Source organism: Nannospalax galili, unplaced genomic scaffold (assembly GCF_000622305.1).
Source record: "Nannospalax galili isolate Female #2095 unplaced genomic scaffold, S.galili_v1.0 scaffold150, whole genome shotgun sequence".
NCBI lineage: Eukaryota > Metazoa > Chordata > Mammalia > Rodentia > Spalacidae > Nannospalax > Nannospalax galili.
In genome coordinates this window covers 3,571,145-3,589,335 of record NW_008329320.1, presented here as the reverse complement: position 1 = coordinate 3,589,335, position 18,191 = coordinate 3,571,145, and the positions used below count along the sequence as shown (strand labels likewise).

General features: G+C 44.3%; 1 protein-coding gene and 1 non-coding gene across 8 annotated transcripts in view; both read left to right on the top strand.

Annotated features, from left to right (window-relative positions):
* Positions 1-18,191, top strand: part of Pdzd2 (PDZ domain containing 2) — a 434,448-nt gene that overhangs the window by 112,385 nt on the left and 303,872 nt on the right. The gene's annotated exons all lie outside the window — the stretch shown is intronic.
* Positions 9,377-9,483, top strand: LOC115070810. The gene has a single exon (XR_003849941.1). It is a non-coding gene; the product is annotated as a U6 spliceosomal RNA (small nuclear RNA).

Genomic DNA, 18,191 nt, shown 5'->3' with positions numbered 1-18,191 from the left:
CCCACTCCCCCACCTTCATCCTCTGTCATTCCAATTGTTGTTATTTCTGGGTGCCTGGAAGGGAACAGCGTGAGCGAATTGCTGCAGAGTGACTGTACTGTGACCACCCTCCTCACAACCACAGTGTGCTTTTAAAAGGATGCATGCCACAGCTGTCATCACACACACATACACAGGCTCTTTGAAGAGGCTGGGGTGGAGATGGAAGCTTCCCAGTGGAAAATGAAAAGAACAGTTCTTTATGTCTTCATCTAAAACTTCGCTGTGGTCTGATTTGCCGACCCTCTTGTTGTAGTTAGAAGTCGAATGCGTGGTCTATGGAACATTGGTAGGTGGTTCTTAGAAAAGAGGGAGAGGGTTGGGCACCCTGTAGCTCAGTGGTAGATCATGTACCTAACATGTGGGATGCCCTGGGTTTGATCCCCAGCACCACAAGAAAATGGGGAATGGGTAGATATGATTTTTGGAAATTGCAGTTAAATAGGCAAACCAAAATCTCTTTATCAAAAGGTATTCCAACAGGCAGAGTTTAGCGAGGGCGGGAACTTTGTAACTGTTATTCATCGCAATGCCTAAAAGTAAAAGTTGATTTTTTAAAAAGCAAATGCTTTATGATTTTCTAAAAGGGGAGATGGCTCACAGCACCTTAGGATTCTACATTTGAACATCTCCCACGTGAGGCCTGAGGATGTACCACTCTAGCTGGAGCAGTGCAGAGAGAAAAGGAAGTAGTGTTGGATGGCACCTCTTTAGAGAAATCAACGATGAGTGGGAGGAAGGTTGCGCTTAGTGGATAAAGGGAAATTGGGTTGGTGGCTCTAATGTTGAACTCAGGCACAGTTGCCTGACAACATATATTTACTGGGCAACCACAGTGCATTCAGCCTGCTTCCTAGGAGATGTGCAGGCAGAAAGCTTAAAGCTTAAACAACAAAGAACCACACAGTTCCTGGCATAACTTCAGGGGTTTCATGAAACAAGTCTAGATGATCAGAGAGTGATTTGAGGCAGTAAAAGGCCAATGTGTAAATGCACTGAACAGTAAATAAGGGAGAAACTGGATGTGCGTAGGGTTATTGTGAAGACACTTAAGAGAAAGTGGGGCTAGAGGTAGATATGAAAGAAAGGAGCAGGCATAGATCATGCCTTGATAGCATGTAAGTTCCCTGGGGAAGCCTGGCTTTCCCTTTTGTCCACTCATGTGTCCTAAATACTTAGCATTCAGCACTGAGTAACTGCAGTACACATTTTCTGAGTGAATGGTAGAATAGGAGAGCAAGGAAGAGCTTTCCAGAAGTGGGCAGCAGAACGGCAGTTCTGGGGGGAAGAGGGGTGCTGCACTGCCACATGGGGTAGGACAAGTGGTAGAGGGGTGAAGTTGGGGCTGCGTGGTAGTTAGGCACTGTAGGGTAGAAAGGTGGGGTCAGCTGATAAAGAGCCTTGACTAAAAGGATGGAGAATTCAAATGTGGAGTTTCCGTTTCTTGATTTAGGAGATAACATGGGAAAGCAACCACAATGAAGTCAGAGATGGAAAAATGGCCACAGCAGCTGCAGTTGAGTTCTGATTGTTAGTGTGGTGACTGGTGGAGGGATGAGAGAAGAGCTAGACTCTTCCGTGGGAAGCAGTGGGAGCAGAGGAAGAAATATCCAAGACATTCCAAAGTAAGGTAGCAGTTGAGGGACAAAGAAGAAAATAAAGATTTCAGCTATAATTGAAGTAAACAGAAGGTTGGCTTCCTTGAGATAGCTTCAAGGAGGCATGTCCAAAAGTTCGGATTTTGGTGTCATCTTGGACATTTTTTGAAACAGGGTCTCCTTGTAGCCCCAGCTGGCCTGGAACTTGCTATGTAGACCAAGTTGGCCTGGATCTCACAAAGATTCGCCTGCCCCTGCCTCCCGAGTGCTGGGATTAAAGGCGTGTGCCACCACATCTGGCTCATCTTGGTTTTTTTGTTTGTTTGTTTGTTTGTTTGTTTGGTCTTTCTGAGACAGGGTCTCCCTGTAGCTCCAGCTGTCCTGGAACTCACTATGCTGACCAGGCTGGCCTTGAACTCATAGAGATCCACCTGCCTCTGCCTCCCAAGTGCTGGGATTAAAGGTGTGTGCCACCATGCCTGGCTAATCTTGGGTATCTTAATTAGCAGGATGATGGAATATGCTTCCTGAAGACAGTTGGAAATAGCAAGTTGAAAATTAGTTGAGAAGTCTCCAAGAGGAAGGTGAGAGAGGTGGGGCCAGTGGACTGCACTGATACATCCATGTGTCTGAGCATACTCAGGACAATGTGGGTCAGCTAGAAGGTTGTTGGGATCTGTAGCTCTGCCAAAAACTGGAGGGCTAAGTTTGTGGACAAGTTAGAATTTATCATGAGAGAGTTTAGAGAAGAGGTTAATGTGTAGCCCAAAACAGTTCTTCATCCAATGTGACCCAGAGAAGAGAAAAAGTCAGACAGCCCTGAGTTAAGGATCAAGTGTAAGAGCCAAGAGACTTGGGACTGGAGAGATGGTTCAACAGTTAAGAGCACAGGCCACTCTTGCAGAGGACCTGGGTTCAATTCCTAACACCCACATTTTGGCTAACAGTAGTCTATAACTCTAGTTCAAGGGGATCCAACACCCTCTTCTGACCTCGGAGGGCATTGCACAACACAGGTGTACTTACATGCAGGCAATACAGTCATATACATAAAAATAAAATAAAAATAATAAATAAAATTTTAAAAAGAGCCAAGAGACTTTATGGAAAGTTCCAGGGGTCTAGACTTCTGGATTAACAGGCAGCTGATGAGATTCTATGTACACTGGGTTTAATGTACAGTTCTCTATTTTCTGACCAAATCTCATGTTGTTTGGTTAAATGTTATAGAAGAACTCCTACCCAAATATTAAGAGTTTATTAAATCATGCTTCTGGGTTTAATGCATAGTTTTGTATTTCCTAGAAGTGATCAGATTAGTTAACACCTTCAAATTTATGCAGCAATGGAAAACCGGGAAGCTAGGAGCAGTCATACAGAAGCACCACAGTCTATTACTATTCAGACAGAACAGTTGGGTAGCTGTTGCACAACCTAATGACTTTTAATTTTGTCTTTTTTTTTCTTTTTTTGTCTTTTTTTGTCTTTTTGACCTGGATTCCCTATGGAGACCAGACCAGGCTGGCCTCAAACTCACAGAGATCTGCCTGCCTCTGCCTCTGCCTCCTGAGTGTTGGGACTAAAGGCATGCACCACCACGCCTGGTTATGATGTTGGACCCCCCAGACTGGGGTACCCAACGTTCACGGGAGGTCGCACCCCAATAACTCAGTCCTCAAATCAGGAGATGCAACAAGCATGAGGATTTATTGGCGTTTTGCAAAACGGACTCCCACCTCACTCGGAGGACAGAAGTCCAGAGCCCAGTTCACAGGTTTCTTTTAAAGACAAGTGGCAGCTATGTGCCAAGCGGAAAAGCGGCGGCTATGTGCCAAACAGAGGTAGGGGGAATTTCTGGGATGATTTCCAGCTTGGGCAAGGAGCATGAAAAAGGTCAGCTCAGCTTGTTCTTTAGAATTATTTTTCATTTTTATTTCCTTGTACAGTTTTTCTCAGGCCTGGGGGATTTTAGTTTAAATCCATCATTTTGGAGGGACTTGGGTCCATCATTTGGGGGGACTTGGGTCCATCAATGACTTTTAATTTTTAAAGTCCTGAGCAGAATCACAGCATAGGCTGATATTTTGTGACAACCAGATGGGTTTAGCAGCAGTGTTATTAGATAGATGAGATGACCGCTTTCTCCTGGATGTATTGGACTCAGACCATCAGCTAAACATCCTAATGTGAGTATGGTCAGATGCTGGGAAGTCACAATTTCCAGAACTGACCCTGGGAAATCCCTGTACAACATCTGGATTAAGTATATAGAGACAGAAGCCCAGGCTGTGGGGAGATGTCAGAATCACTCCCAACGGTGCAGGCAAAAGGGCCCAGGGTACTAGAGGTAGGGCAGGCATCATTGAAAAAAATGAATTCTTCTCTGGTACATGTGGTAAAATATGCAAAGCATAATATTTACTATTTTAATCATTTTAAAATGTACAATTCAGTGACATTAAGTAGTTTCACATTGCAGAATTGTCACTGATATCTGGTCCCAGAACTTTTTCATAATCTTAAAAGTAAACACAGCTGGGTGTAGTGGCTCATGCCTTTGATCCCAGCACTCAGGAGGCAGAGGCAAGCGGATCTCTGTGAGTTCAAGGCCAGCCTGGTCTACATAGTGAGTTCTAGGCCAGCTGGGGCTACAGGGAGACCCTGTCTCAAAAAGACCAAAAAAAAAGGAAACTCCACATTCACTAACCAGTCACCTCTCCATGTCCCCTCCTGCAGTTACAGGCAACCATTAATTTGCTAGGTATTTCTACAGATTGGCTTATTTTAAGTATTTCATATCAATGGATTCATATGGCATATGGCCTTTCATACCTGACTTCTTTCATTTAGTATGTAATGTTTTCTGAGTTCATTCATGTATCAGTTATAACATTTCTTTTTATGGTCAAATAATATTCCACTAGGGGCTAAGGATGTAGCTCAGTTGGTAGAGGGCTTGTCTAGCTAGCATGATGGATGCCTTGGGTTCAATTTCTAGCACCGTATAAACTGGGTATGGTAGTGCATGCCTGTAATCTTGGCACTTGGGAGGGGGAGACAGGAGGACCAGAATTTCTGTATGTATCCTCTGCTACATATTGAGTTTGAGACCAGCCTGGAATACACAACTCAGTAATAAATTCTACTATATGTGTATATACTCCATTTTGTTTATCTGTTTATCGGTTGATGGCTGTTTGGATTATTTCTGCCTTTGAGCTATTGTAAATAGTGTTGCTATGGGTTTGAGTGTACAGAGTTGTGGCTTTGCACTTGTTTTCCATGCTTTTGAGTGTGGGCCTAAGGAGCTTCAGAATTGCTGGATCATGTGGTAATTTTGCTTAACTTTGAGAAGATTCATCAGACTTTTCTAGTAGCTGCACTGTATTACATGCCCATTAGCTGTGTTCAAGGGTTTCCGTTTCTTCTCATCCTTGCCAGCATTTTCTTGACCAAAACTAAGTTTTGCTATAAGAATTTCACAGCCTGATACTTCTTTTTTAAGGGACAAAGACTGACCCCAGTGAGCAAGCTTCATCAATCTTAAGACTTGACTCTGTGATGATCTAGCAGTGATAGTGGAGATAAGTGGAGAGTGCTGACCTTATCCAAATGCTCCATGCTCTACCTTCCGACCTCACCTGTTACACTTCCTTCTCAACCACTTCATCTTTTGCCCAGCTTCCCATCTAAAAATTCAGAAACCACCTCTTACCAGAATAGACCTTTCCTTCCCTTTTGTGTGACTAGCCAATGCCAGTTCATTGTTGCCCATCAACTTCACTGAAAACTGTATGTCATGGGGGCTGCTGAGGACAACTGACTGAGTGCTTCACTTTCAGTAAATGACAGGTCATCAGGTGGAAACACTAGATGAGATTAGGGCTGAGGAGGGAGGAGATTTTAAATGGAGTGTTGAATTGAGAGCTAATCCCAGTCTGCTGTCTAGTTCCTTCCCCTGGTGGTAAGCTCCCTCCAGCTGTTTAAACTTGGCCTGAAACTTATAGGCATTTTCAACCCCTCTCCTGTTCCCCCTCCCCACCACTTCCCCTCAGCAATGAGCAAACTGGGGATAATTTGACTTGAAGTCAAGGTGGAGCTCAGTGGAGTGGGTAATTAAGTGTATGTTTTCTTCTAAGTGGCTAGAGGTTATTTGAAATCGTAAGAGTTGCTAAGATGAGGGGGACATAACTGAGGCACGGTTCTTCTTTTTCTGAGAAGCTGGGGGACTCTGAGGAGAGCCCTTAGTAGCTACGTATCAGGGTAAGCTTGCCCGACTTCCTCCCTCAGAGCTCCTTCATGCCCCAAGCTGGCTGAAGCTCCTGGCTCAGTGGTATCAGGCTGGCAGGCTGATGCTTCCTAAGGGAAGCTTTTCCCCTAGGCGGTACCCAGGCATGCTGCACGCTGTCTCCTTCAGCCACAGAGTTCTGCCCTTAATGGCTGTGCAATTTCTTGATTAGAGTAGGCCAAAACGAAATAAAGAAACTCATGAACCTCAACAAAACAACAACTGACCACAAAGAGCAAATGATGTTTACGAGCCACAGTGAAGGGAAAGAATTCAGAAGGAAAGAACCACTTTGGCAAATTCTTCTTACGAGCTCTAATGATATGTGTGTGTTCTTAAATATAACTTGAAATTAGGCACATGGAAACTCTGAGAAGTGGAGACCGAGAGAGAAAGAGTGATGTCACCAAGAAGGCAGAATAGGTAGACCAAGACCCGCCTTCTGCCCATGGAGACCTTGAGCCAACAGCACACAAACCAGACACCCCATGTGAGAGACCCAGAAACCAACAAAGAGGGGGGACTTAGGCAAGCACTTAAGTAGCCACAGCCAAGCCCATTTGGCTACAAGGTGGAAGTAGTCAATTTCTAGAAGTTTTCAAAGAATATGGAGCTAAAGGAGAGGACGCAGACCTCTGATTAAAAAACACAAGCTTGGGGGTTGGAGAGATGGCTCAGTGGTTAAGAGCACTGGCTGTTCTTGCAGAAGACCAGAGTTCAACTCCCACCACCCACATGGCAACTAATAACCCTCTGTAACTCCAGTTCTAGGGAATCCGACGCCCTCTTCTGTAGCCTACCATCATGCCAAACTGTACACTCAAACTGTGAGCCAGAATAAACCCCTTTTCCTGCTGAAGTTGTTTTTGTCTGATATCTTGTCACAGCAATAAGAAAAGTCTCTAATATACCTTCCATCATGCATTCCTTTTTGCTGGACTACCCAAGGGTCACATTATGAAAAACTACTGAGGTGTGACTCTGATCTCTTTTTTATTTTATTTATGCATGTCTGCATCTGTCCGCGTGTATAAGCACATGTGTGAGTGCTAATAGAGGCCAGAAAAGGGTGTCAGATCCCCTGGAGGTGGTTGTAAGCTGCCTGGTGTGGGTGCTGGGAACATAACTCAGGTCCTCTGTACAGCATGTGCTCTTCACTGTTGAGCCACCTCTCCAGCCCTGCTGAACTCTTTAAAAAGAAAGAAAGAGACTGGGTGTGATGGCACATGTTTTAATCCCAGCAGAGGCAGGTGACTCTCTGTGAGTTCCAGGCCAGCCTTATTTACATACTGGCTCAAAGAAAAAGAAAGCAGGGGCGGGGGGGAAGCAGTAATGAAAATGACACCCTTTACTTCATATTTCCCTTCTTTGAGATTTGAAAATAATTGGGAATCACTGTTTCTCAGTGCAGGCTCAGACAGCCACTGTCTTATTGCTGTCCTCCCTTGCCCTGACCCCCATCCTCTCTATCTTCCCCTCTCATATGTAGATAATAAGCCTTGAGGATCAAGGTCATGAATTTTTGCTTCTAGACCAGATGCCCAAAACTTCTCTTTCTAGAACTTGTAGAAAACCTGCCTCATAGAGAAAAGGCAGCCTCAAATAAAGTTCCTTTCTAAAGACATTAAAGATCCAAACTACAAACAAAACCTTCTTTCAGTTTGTGCTGGATACCTTTAGTTGTCAACTTAATACACTTGGGAAGAGGGAAACTCAGTTGGGCAATTTCCTCTATTGGATTGGCCAATAGAGGTGGTCATTTCTGTGAGGCATTTTCTTGATTATTGAATGATATGGGAAGGCTCAGACCACTGTGGGTAGTGCCAACCCCCCACCTCCAGGCAGGGGGATTGTATAAGAAAGCAGGCTGGGCACAGGCCAGGGGAGCAAGCCAGTAAGCAGCACTCCTCCATGGTCTGCGCTTCAGCTCCTGTCTCCAGGTTCCTTTCCTTTCCTAGTTGGTTTTGGTCAGAATGTTTTTTCATAGCAATAGAAAATAAATAAATACATGGTTTAAGCACATTCAGGGACTCTGATGGAAAAAAGGGTTTTTGTTTCCTTTGGAAAAGACTTAATCTTCCCATTCAAAACAATTGAGGCGGGAAGCAAGATGACTCAGTGGGTAAAAGCACTTGCTGCCAAGCCTGATGACATGAGTTTGATCCTCAGGACCCATGTGGTTGGTGTAAGGAGAGAACCAACTCCTGAAAGTTGTTCTCCGACTTCCACATGCGTGCTGTAGCATACATGTATGTATGTACACATACCTCCCCACACCAAGTTTTAAAATGTGATAAAAAATTTGCACTTGTCAACATGTCTGCCTAATGCTATCTCAGACCCATGTTCTAGACTGTTCTGCATCTTACCATGTTTCATCATGCATTCTTCCCGTGCCATGGTACCCTGTGTTTTCCATCATTACCCTGTGAGATTATTGCCCCTCTGCCTCAGAATTGTTAGAAGGAAGCAGCCAGAGGCTGGACTGTCTTGCTCTGGCTCATCGCTAATGACTTTCTCCATCAACGCCACATCCAAGAACCACTGGCCTTCCTGCTACACTACTGCTAATGGCAACCAGATAATCAAAGCCCCAGAGAGGAAACTGCACCTATTCCTGCATGGATGGTGCCTTCCCATCTCCCAGACCCTAGTTCTCAGTCTCAGCCTTCAACTTTAAGCCCTAAATAAAGGCACAACTGGGAAAGCACTCCTTTTTTTAAAATTTTATTATTTTTATTTTTTATGTGTATGAGTGTTATACCTGCATGTAGGTTAATTGTACCCGTGCCGTGCAATGCCTGCGGAGGACAGAAGAGGCTGTCGGATCCCCAGAACTGGCCATGTGGGTCTTCTGCAAGAACAGTCAATGTTCTTAACTGCTGAGCTATCTCTCCAGCCCCCAACACTCCTTTTTTTTTTTTTAAGTGAAGAATTTTTAAAATGGTAATTTAACTTATAATGATGATAAAATGCAATTTCCTGCCCACCCCTGTGTTCTAGTGTCTCCTCTCGCCCACCCCTGTGTTCTAATGTCCTCTCTCTTCTCTCTCTCTCTCTCTCTCTCTCTCTCTCTCTCTCTCTCTCTCTCTCATGCTGTAGTCTCTGAAAAAATACAGCTCAAGTAAATATGACCCTAGGGGATAGTGGATGTGAGAAAGCTGTGTAGGCCAGGCTGAAAAGCTGTTAGTCCTCCCAGAGCAGTCTCCAAGCAAGCAGAGGCATGTCCTGAGGTGATGAGGCAGCACTGTGATTCGGTATTGTGTTGGGTGGCTTGCTGACAGCATGCTGTGTGTCCTGTGGCCCCAGGAGAAATGGCTGGCAAAGGTGGAGGCCACTACTTGGCTTTGCAGTGACCCTTGGTCAATGGGTGAAAAAAGAGAAGACCAGAGTGAGCTGGGCCTATAAACGCATGGCCAATCATGACTTGACACAGTAAATTAAGATTCTGGTGTTAGCTTTGGCAGCACATATACTAAAACTGGACCAATGCAGAAAAGATTAGCGTAGCCCTTGGGCAAGGATGACACTCAAATTCATGAAGCGTTCCATATTCTAAAAAAAGAAGATTCGGGACTGGAGAGATGGCTCAGTGGTTAAGAGCACCGACTGCTCTTGCAGAGGACCCGGGTCCGATTCCCAGCACCCACATTCAATTCCAGTGGATCCAACACCCTTCTCTGTCCTACTGTGGGCACTACATGACATGTGTGCACTTCTATACATGCAGGCAATACACTCATACACATAAAATAAAAATAAATAAAATATATTTTAAAAAAAGAAAACCAAAGTCTGTTAATACTATTATTTCCCATAATGTAAAACCCAGATGTGTACATCTGGGAGATGCTAATGGAGAGATAAAGAAAGTGGAGTTCTATGCTCAGATAAGTTTCAGAAGCGCCAGTTTAGTAGTTTAAACTTAAACAGCTTTCTGTAGTACAGGACTTGCAGAGTCCTCCAGTGGTTTCAAGGAGACCACGCAATAGACATCCGTTCTCAAAAGTGCCATGTATGGGAACCCGTATTCAGTAAAGCAGCTCTTACAACTTATTTGGTAGAAAATGTTTTACTGTTGTCTACTTCTAGACTTTAAAAAAATATATTTTATTTAGCCGGGCATGGGGGTACACACCTTTAGTCCCAGCATTCAGGAGGCAGAGGCAGACGGATTTCTGTGAGTTCAAGGCCAGCCTGGTCTACATAGTAAGTTCCAGGGCAGCTGGGGCTACAGGGAGACCTTGTCTCAAAAAGACCAAAATATAAATAAATATAAATATTTTATTTATTTTTTTTATTTTATGTGTATGAGTATATTGCCTGCGTGTATGTAAGTGTACCCATGTCATGCAATGCCCGCAGAGATCAGAAGAAGGTGTCAGATCCCATGGAACTGGAGTTACAAACAGTTGTTAGCTGTCATGTGGGCGCTGGGAATCAAACCCAGGTCCTCTGCAAGAGCAGTCAGTGCTCTTAACCGCTGAGCCATCTCTCTAGCCCCTAGACTTTTCTTTTTTCTTTTTCTTTTCCTTTTCCTCTTTTTCTTTTTCCTTTCTTCCTTCCTTTCTCTCTCCCTCCTTTCTTTTCTTCCTGAAGCAGGGTTGCATGTAGCCTAGGTTGACCTCAAATGACATAGCTGAGGCTGGCCTTGAACTTCTGGTCCTCTTGCCTCTAGCTCCTGAGTGCTGGGATTACATGGGTGTACTACCACACCTGGCTCTGACTTTCACTTTCTATTGATCTTTCAAACCAAACCACTCCCTTATTTGTATTCATCTGTCTGTTACATGATGGTTTTTTGAAGAAACTCACACATTTGGACCACATCTTAGAAAAGATATGCCCATCTGGTTGAAAAGAAATGAGGACTCTTTAAAGTTCTCAGATAGTCTTATCATCTCCAGTAATAATCATGAGGAAACTGAACCCCAAAGAGAAGAAACAAGTACCCGTGGTCAATCCAGAGCTACGCTGGGCAGCAGTGTTTCCTGACAGCTAGCTCATTGTCTTTCTGTAGGTCCCTCACTTTTCCATGCAGAATCCCCCTTGAGCCTGAGGACAGAGCACCTTGCTTGCCCCTCAGTTGTTTGTTCTTTTCTAAAAAGTATTTTATCATTTTTATTTTGTGTATATGAGTGTACTGTCTGAATGCGTGTAAGTTCATCTGTGTCATGCAGTGGCAGCGGAGGTCAGAAGAGGGCATCAGATTCCCTGGAACTGGAGTTGAGGATGGTTGTTAGTCTCCATGTAGGTATTGGGAAACAAACCCAGGTCTTCTGCAAGAGCAGCCAGTGCTCTTAACTGCTGAGCCATTGCTCCAGCCCCCTCAGTTTGTTCTTAATCCACCTTTCATGAGAGGATTTGTCCAGGTCTTTTATGCCAGCTGCTGTGCCACCTCCACATGGTCCAATTTTGAGTAGATTGATCCCTTGCCAGATATGTTTTGGTAACATTTGATGGCAAGGCAATAAAGTGGGAAAAACCAAACCATCACTCTGAAGTAGCCTCTTCCTTACAAGCATCTTCTTTCACTTGGTTGTCACTATGTCTAGAGGCTTGGCCTGGCCAATGACAAAACGATAGAACCTGGGCCTGGTCTGGATTTTGGTCTGTGCACAGGTGAGGTAGGAACCAGGGCCTCCAGAGACTAATGGAACTCAGGGAAGGGAAGGCAAGCCAGCAGCTTGCAGCACAGCACAGCCTGTTCAAGGGGTAGGACACACCCAAGATGTGACTATGAGCACTTGCCTGAGGTAGATGAGGCTTGGGCAATTAGAACTAAGGACATCAGCAGCACTGAGGCTAAGTTGATGCTGAACTGAAGGGTATGACTAAGCGGCCCTTCCACCTTCCTTATCTAATGTCACAATTGCACTGAAGATCCTTGTAGCGCTAAGCAGAGGTAGAGGCCCAGAGGGTCTTCATGTAAGGAAGCAGTGATAGCAAGAACCAGCTACAGCTTGTGCTTTCCATGTCCTTAACACTGTGATCTTTGTGTGGATCTCTACTTTCACAGATTCCTTAAAGTGGGGGGCATCACCTTGGTACTTCATGTGCTATGTGCTGAGCACAGTGTTAACCCCATGACCCCCAAGGCATCAGTAAACACTCAGCATGAAAGTGTGAACGAGTGAGCTTTTTACCAGCATTGTGGATGCAATGCAGTTTGCAAGGAGGCGATGCTCAGAATACTTGAGATGCACATCCTATGTTTCTGTGGGCAGATACAGCTAGTGAGCCTCACCCCATACACTGTGTTCAAGTCTGTGCTAACCAGACAGCCTGCATATTATGTGAAGCTAAGCTAGCCTGGATAGAAGCAAATGCAGTTGGACCAGGTGTGTTTCCTGTGAATAGTTTGGTAGACACTTAGCAGGCAATTTCAGCTCACTGAGGATGAAAGAGGAGCTCTGGATCCCAATCCTAGTGCCAGAGTTTCTGGCCAACAGTAATGTTTCCAAAGTCACCTAGCAAATGTTTCTCAATTACCACTTGTAATTTGGAGTTTCAATATTGGAAAAGGACACAGATCAAACATTGAAAGGTGTACAACCCCCAAGGTAAAAATAGGGAGTAAGTCAATACCAACTTAATTTTGACTAATAGCACCAGGTTTCTGCCCACACTGGGCACTTGGCTTTTATATTTATGTGGTTCCTCCTCATCCTTTAAAACCCTTGTGTGTTCTGAGTCACCAAAGATTTGGAAGAAGTCGATTAATTTTTAATGCAAAATGCAGGGTTTGGAAGTGCTGAGCGGGTTGCAGTATGGCAAGACTCCAGGCTCAGCCATAGTGTCTGGAGTTAGAGGTTTTGGGATATTGGAGGAACCTTATAGTCACTTAGCTCATCAATAACATGTTGCTTTTTGTTGAGAAAACCTTTCAGACTAAATGTGAATTGCTTCCAAGGGGCTGGATCTGGATTTTGTTATTGTTTTGTTTTGTTTTTTCTTGTGTCTCATCTCATCTGAGTCTGAGTGAAGTCTTTATAACTCATCTGTCTTGGTCGTGATTTCATTGAAACTTATGAACTTTGGCAGATGGTTCCAGATTCTTCTTTTCCCAAAGATGAAAAGCATGTCACTGAAAATATTAGTCAGGCTGAAGAAAAAGCTTTGTGAGTTCTGCATAATCACAAAGAAGGGGAAAGTAGGTCACATTTGGAGCTTGTAGAATCGTATGAAGAAGAAAGTATCAGATAATTTGGTTTTTATCACAGCTTCTTAAGCCAAACTGTTGGTGTCACAGACTTGAGGTCTTAAGAACATTGCTGCTTTCTTGGGGGTTTTCACAGCTTTACAGCAACCTCTCCTGAGCCAGGCTCACACAGACCAGAGCCTGTCACACAGTGAACACTAATATAGCTGGCTGAATAGGATTCCCTATATTTGCTTCAGGGACAATTTCAGTCTCTACTGAAGGACCGGCTTCTGTCCCAGAATTCACCCTGAGTAGCTGCTGTCCCAGATGTCCTGGACCACTCCCACTACCTCATTCCTGGGCTGCTGTTGACTATCATCAATGGTCAGGGATGTAAAAAGAACCAGAACTCTCAAAGAGCTCAGAGTGGACTCTAACCCTTGGCCTGTAAGGTCATGGGATGTTTTTTTTGGACCAGGGGATCTTAAAGAAGATGCTAAGAGCAAGCAATGACTCCACAGAATAACCCACCCTCGACAGAGCCCAGCAACTTGGAACACTGTGTACACATGGGTTCAGAGAGATGCTTGGCTTGCAAAGCAACAAACCAGAGCAGTTTCTCAACAGTAGCTCTCACTTTCTGAGCCTCAGGTTTAGAAAAACCATCAAGCTGCCCTGAGGTCCTTCAGCTATAGGTTTTATCTTGTCCTTTCACTTACATTCACTTTTAACAATTTTTAATTGCACCTCTTTTTCTGTAGGAGTTGTGGTCTTAAAAATATGCATACTTCGGGGCTGGAGAGATAGCTCAGTGGTTAAGAGTACTGACTGCTCTTGCAGAGGACCTGGGTTCAATTCCCAGCACCCACACGGTGGCTACGAACCGTCCTTAACTCCAGTTCCAGGGGAATCTGAAGCCCTCTTCTGACCTCCGCGGCATTGCATGACACAGGTGCACTCACATACATGCAGGCAATACACTCGTACACATAAAATAATAAATGAAATATTTTTAAAATATGCATTTTTTTTAAAGAGCATGTGTGATTGAATCGTTAGGGAGGCTTGCTATTTATGGAAACACTGCAGCAATGTAATTTGTAAAAGGAAGAATCCTTTGGTTGAGCAAATAAGTAGGATTTAATATCACTGCTTAGAGATAAGTCTAACCTATTTGCTGTTCATAAATGAAGAACTTTTGTGACAGTATATATAGTTCTGTTCTATATTTAACAAAAGAGGAAATAGAGTGGTACAAGGGACTGTCTGTGACTATTTTAATGTTCATGTAACTGCTGAGAACTCAGTCTGTGTGGATGCTGCAGTGCGTCTTGGTGTTTCTCCTATGCATAGCTGTCTGTCACCCCTAAACTCATCATCAGCATCATTAGCAACACTGAGTCTGTGCACACTGCACAGGGGACATTGAGGTGATTAGTCTATTTCACGCTGGGCTGCTGGGGTAGGGAGGTGTTGGTAGGAACCAGGGCCATCAGAGTTGATGTCAGTTTGTGTTGTATGGGAAGGCAGAGGATGTGGACTTAAGTAAGAGGGTCTGGCAGACAGGTCTGCTGTGCGACTGGCCAGGGTCCATAGACAGGGACTCTAAATCAGCAAGTGGGTGAGCATAGGTAGTAGAGCCAGGTCCAAACTTGAATGGTATGACATCATTTCCTCACCAGCAAGAGCAAGAGCAATTGTAAACAACAAAAGTAAAGCAGGCATTTCACCAGGCCAAGGTCAATTGTCTGCCAAGATGAAGGACAGTGGAAATGGGAAGGAGCAGGGGGTTAATGTGTACTGAATCATAAGACACCAGGATCTCTTAATTCTAACTGTACAGTGGCAAATTTGAGTTCTCATGAAGTATTCAGTATAGTCTAGTGAAAAAAAAAAGAACCTGAAATTTGCCATGCCAAGTTACACAGGCCTGTAATTCCAGCTATTCAAGAGGCTGAGGCAGGAGGATCTGCCTGAGTGACTGAGCCCAAGGCCACCCTGGGCAACTTAGTAAGACAATTTCTCCAAAATTAAAAGTACAGAAAAAACTGGGAATGTAACTCAGTGGGGGAGCACTTGCCTAACAGGTGTGAGGACCTAGGTACAATCCTCAGTACCACCAAAATAAATCGATAGAACTCTAAAATTCAGCATTAACGCCTGGACTTGTTCCAGCCCTGCCTCTAGCTCTATGACTTTCACAAGTCACTTAGGGTTTTTGTGTCTGTTAACTGGAAGCACATCTGACCATGGTAGGGGTACAGTGAGAGCACCACATCAAAGGTGCTGAGAGTGGTCATCCAGCTTTACCAACAACAGCAAGAGCCAGACTGCAGGGGAAAAGTGGACATGGATGCCTCATCCACAGACCTGTGGTTTCACTTGTGTTGAAACCCCCCTTTTGCTCAGCTAGGCTTTGGGTAAATCCCCCTAATAGCTTTGTGTCCAGGCAGAGGGCTAGAGTAAGTTTCCTCCAGCTATTGACCTTGCTGTGGGCTGCTGAGGATCTGTGTTCCTGGAGCCTGGAGTCTGCTTGCCTGCTGTCTTTACCTGGGAGAATAAAAACCTGGGAGGCCAGGGTAGCTGGAGATTAAAGGAAAACGGAGGAGAGGAAAGGTGTGAGTTGGAGACCTTGGAAGAGAAAGAACCTGCTCCCTTCTCATCTTTGCCAAAAGATTAGGCTTTTTATCTATGTGTGTGTGTGCACATATGTGCGTGCACACACACACACATTTTTATTTTTATGTATATGAGTGTTTTGCCTGTATGTATATAAGTGCACTATGTGCATGCAATGCCTGTGGAAGCCAGAAAAGGGGGTTGGATCCCCCTGGGACTGGAGTTACAGACAGTTGTTAGCTGCCATGTGAATGCTGGGAACTGAACCCAGGTCCTCTGCAGTGCAGTCTTAACCACTAAGACATCTCTCAGGCATACTTTTAAATATGTAGGTGTGTGGATATCAAAGAACTACCTCAGGTGTTATACATAGGAATGCTGTCCACCTTGTTTGGGTCAGGGTCACTCACTGGCCTGCAGCTCACCAATTGGACTGGAATAGCTGGCCAGTGAGCCCTAGGGATCCATCAGTCTCTACCGCCCCAGTGCTGGGGTTACAAAGGTGCATCAGCAGACCCCACATTGTTACATAGGTTCTGGGCATTGAACTCAGGTCCTCATGCTTACAAAGCAGTGCTTTATTGACTAGGCTATCTCTCCAGCCCAAAAGATTACATGTCCATAAAAAATACATTAAAAAGAAGATTAGAGCAAACAAACAAACAAAAATTTGTTAGTCTCACCTCTCAGAATTAATGTTTTAGTTGCTTTGCATTCTGCCTTTCTATACACACATCAGTATTCAGATATTAGGCATTAAAAATGGAAAGGGACCCTCCTCAGATGTATGCTGTTGAGTGTTTAACAAGTGGCTGGCAGGCCTGGGCCATCCTTTCTTGGAGCATTTGCCAATTTCCCTGGTGTAAATACTCCCACCATAGCTGATTTCAAACTACCAATATGATGTCAACCAGCTTAGAATCTTCCTTAATATTTCACAGTCAGCTCTTGGGAACCAGCAGGAGCCAACTCTAGCAAACTGCCAACTAAATTTTCCTTTCTAATTAGTCTTTCTCTCACACAATGTAGTGAAAAAGTCTTTGCAAAAGACAACTTTCAAATGTTTAGGCACAAATTACCTTTTTGAGTCAAAATTGTTTTTCTTTTGGGAATTTGGGAATGGGTCATATTCTATTCAAATGATTGCAAATATTATGCTCTAGTTAGAAGAGGCGTATTTTTCATGGTCCATAGATCTCTGCATGAGTGGGGAAGGACTTACACTTTTTTATGAGGTAGCAGAAATAGAAATGTCGTTTAAAAAGAAACAGATTAATGTGTTCAAGCAAGAGAGAATGTGGTGGCCTGGAACTGATTCTACAGTCCATTATCTGAGGATACATTTGACTTAATAAAGACAATTTTCTCCTTTACAGTTCCCTCCCCTTGGCCCAGCCAGTTCCATTCTTAAGTTGTCCTCAATTCTCCTGGCTTTTCTGAGGGAAATTGTCCCCTTCCCTAGTTTTTGTGATGAGATCAGAGCTACAACTGTTTGGCCCAAGTAAAACCTTTTAATTAGATCCACGTTTTCCTGGTCATATGGGAGCTTGGGGAAGTGGGAAGCAGAAGAGCGAGTGGAAAGCTTACTCACAGAGTAGCAGTGTGGGGAGTCATCTCTCTCTTGGCTGCAGTGCAAGGCATTGGCCTTACTAAGCTGGTGGACAGTAAATCTGTGGTATTCAGCTAGGTGGGAAAGTTGTTGGTGCCAAAGGTCTTCCTCACTGCGTTTTTAATTGTCCTCTGTGAGGCTGAGCTTTGTGAACTTCTGATAATGAGCCTGGCTCTCCCAGGCCCAGTGGCTTCATGAACATGGGGAGTAGCACGTGCTCTGGACAGACTTTGAGGAAAGAGTGGTCCGTTGCCACATAAGGAGGAAAGACTTGGCCATACACACTGGTATAGCCAGTGTGCACAGAGAAAGGCACAAAGTCTAATTTGGAGTCCTGTTAAGGCAAATTTTTAAAAATATTTTATTATTTTTATTTTATGTGTATGAGTGTTATGCCTGCACGTAGGTAAGTGCACCCATGTCGTGCAATGCTCTCGGAGGACAGAAGAGGCTGTCAGATCCCCTGGAACCCGGATTACAAACACAAATTAGCTACCATGTGAGTGCTGGGATTCAAACCCAGGTCTGCTGCAGGAACAGTCAGTGTTCTTAACCGCTGAGCCATCTCTCCATCCCCAGGAAGGCAATTTTTAAAATTTCTGGGATGTTAGAGGAAGGACTGAGTCATCTATGGTACAAACCCCACCATGTCTCTCCAGTGCCCGAACCACCCCCCATCTCTCCAGTGCCCTGGCTCATTTTTGACTCCTCTTTTGTGTTCCCTTTCCTATCAGCCTAATTCCACGTAGTCACCAAGATTGGTTAACTTAGCGGTGTTTTCTTGAGAGAGCCACACACACTCTAGGGTGTGTATCACTGTCCTCCCCGTACATACCCATGGTCAAATCTATATGAAGTCCTTTACTTTTGTGTGTGTGTGGGGGGGTCATATAT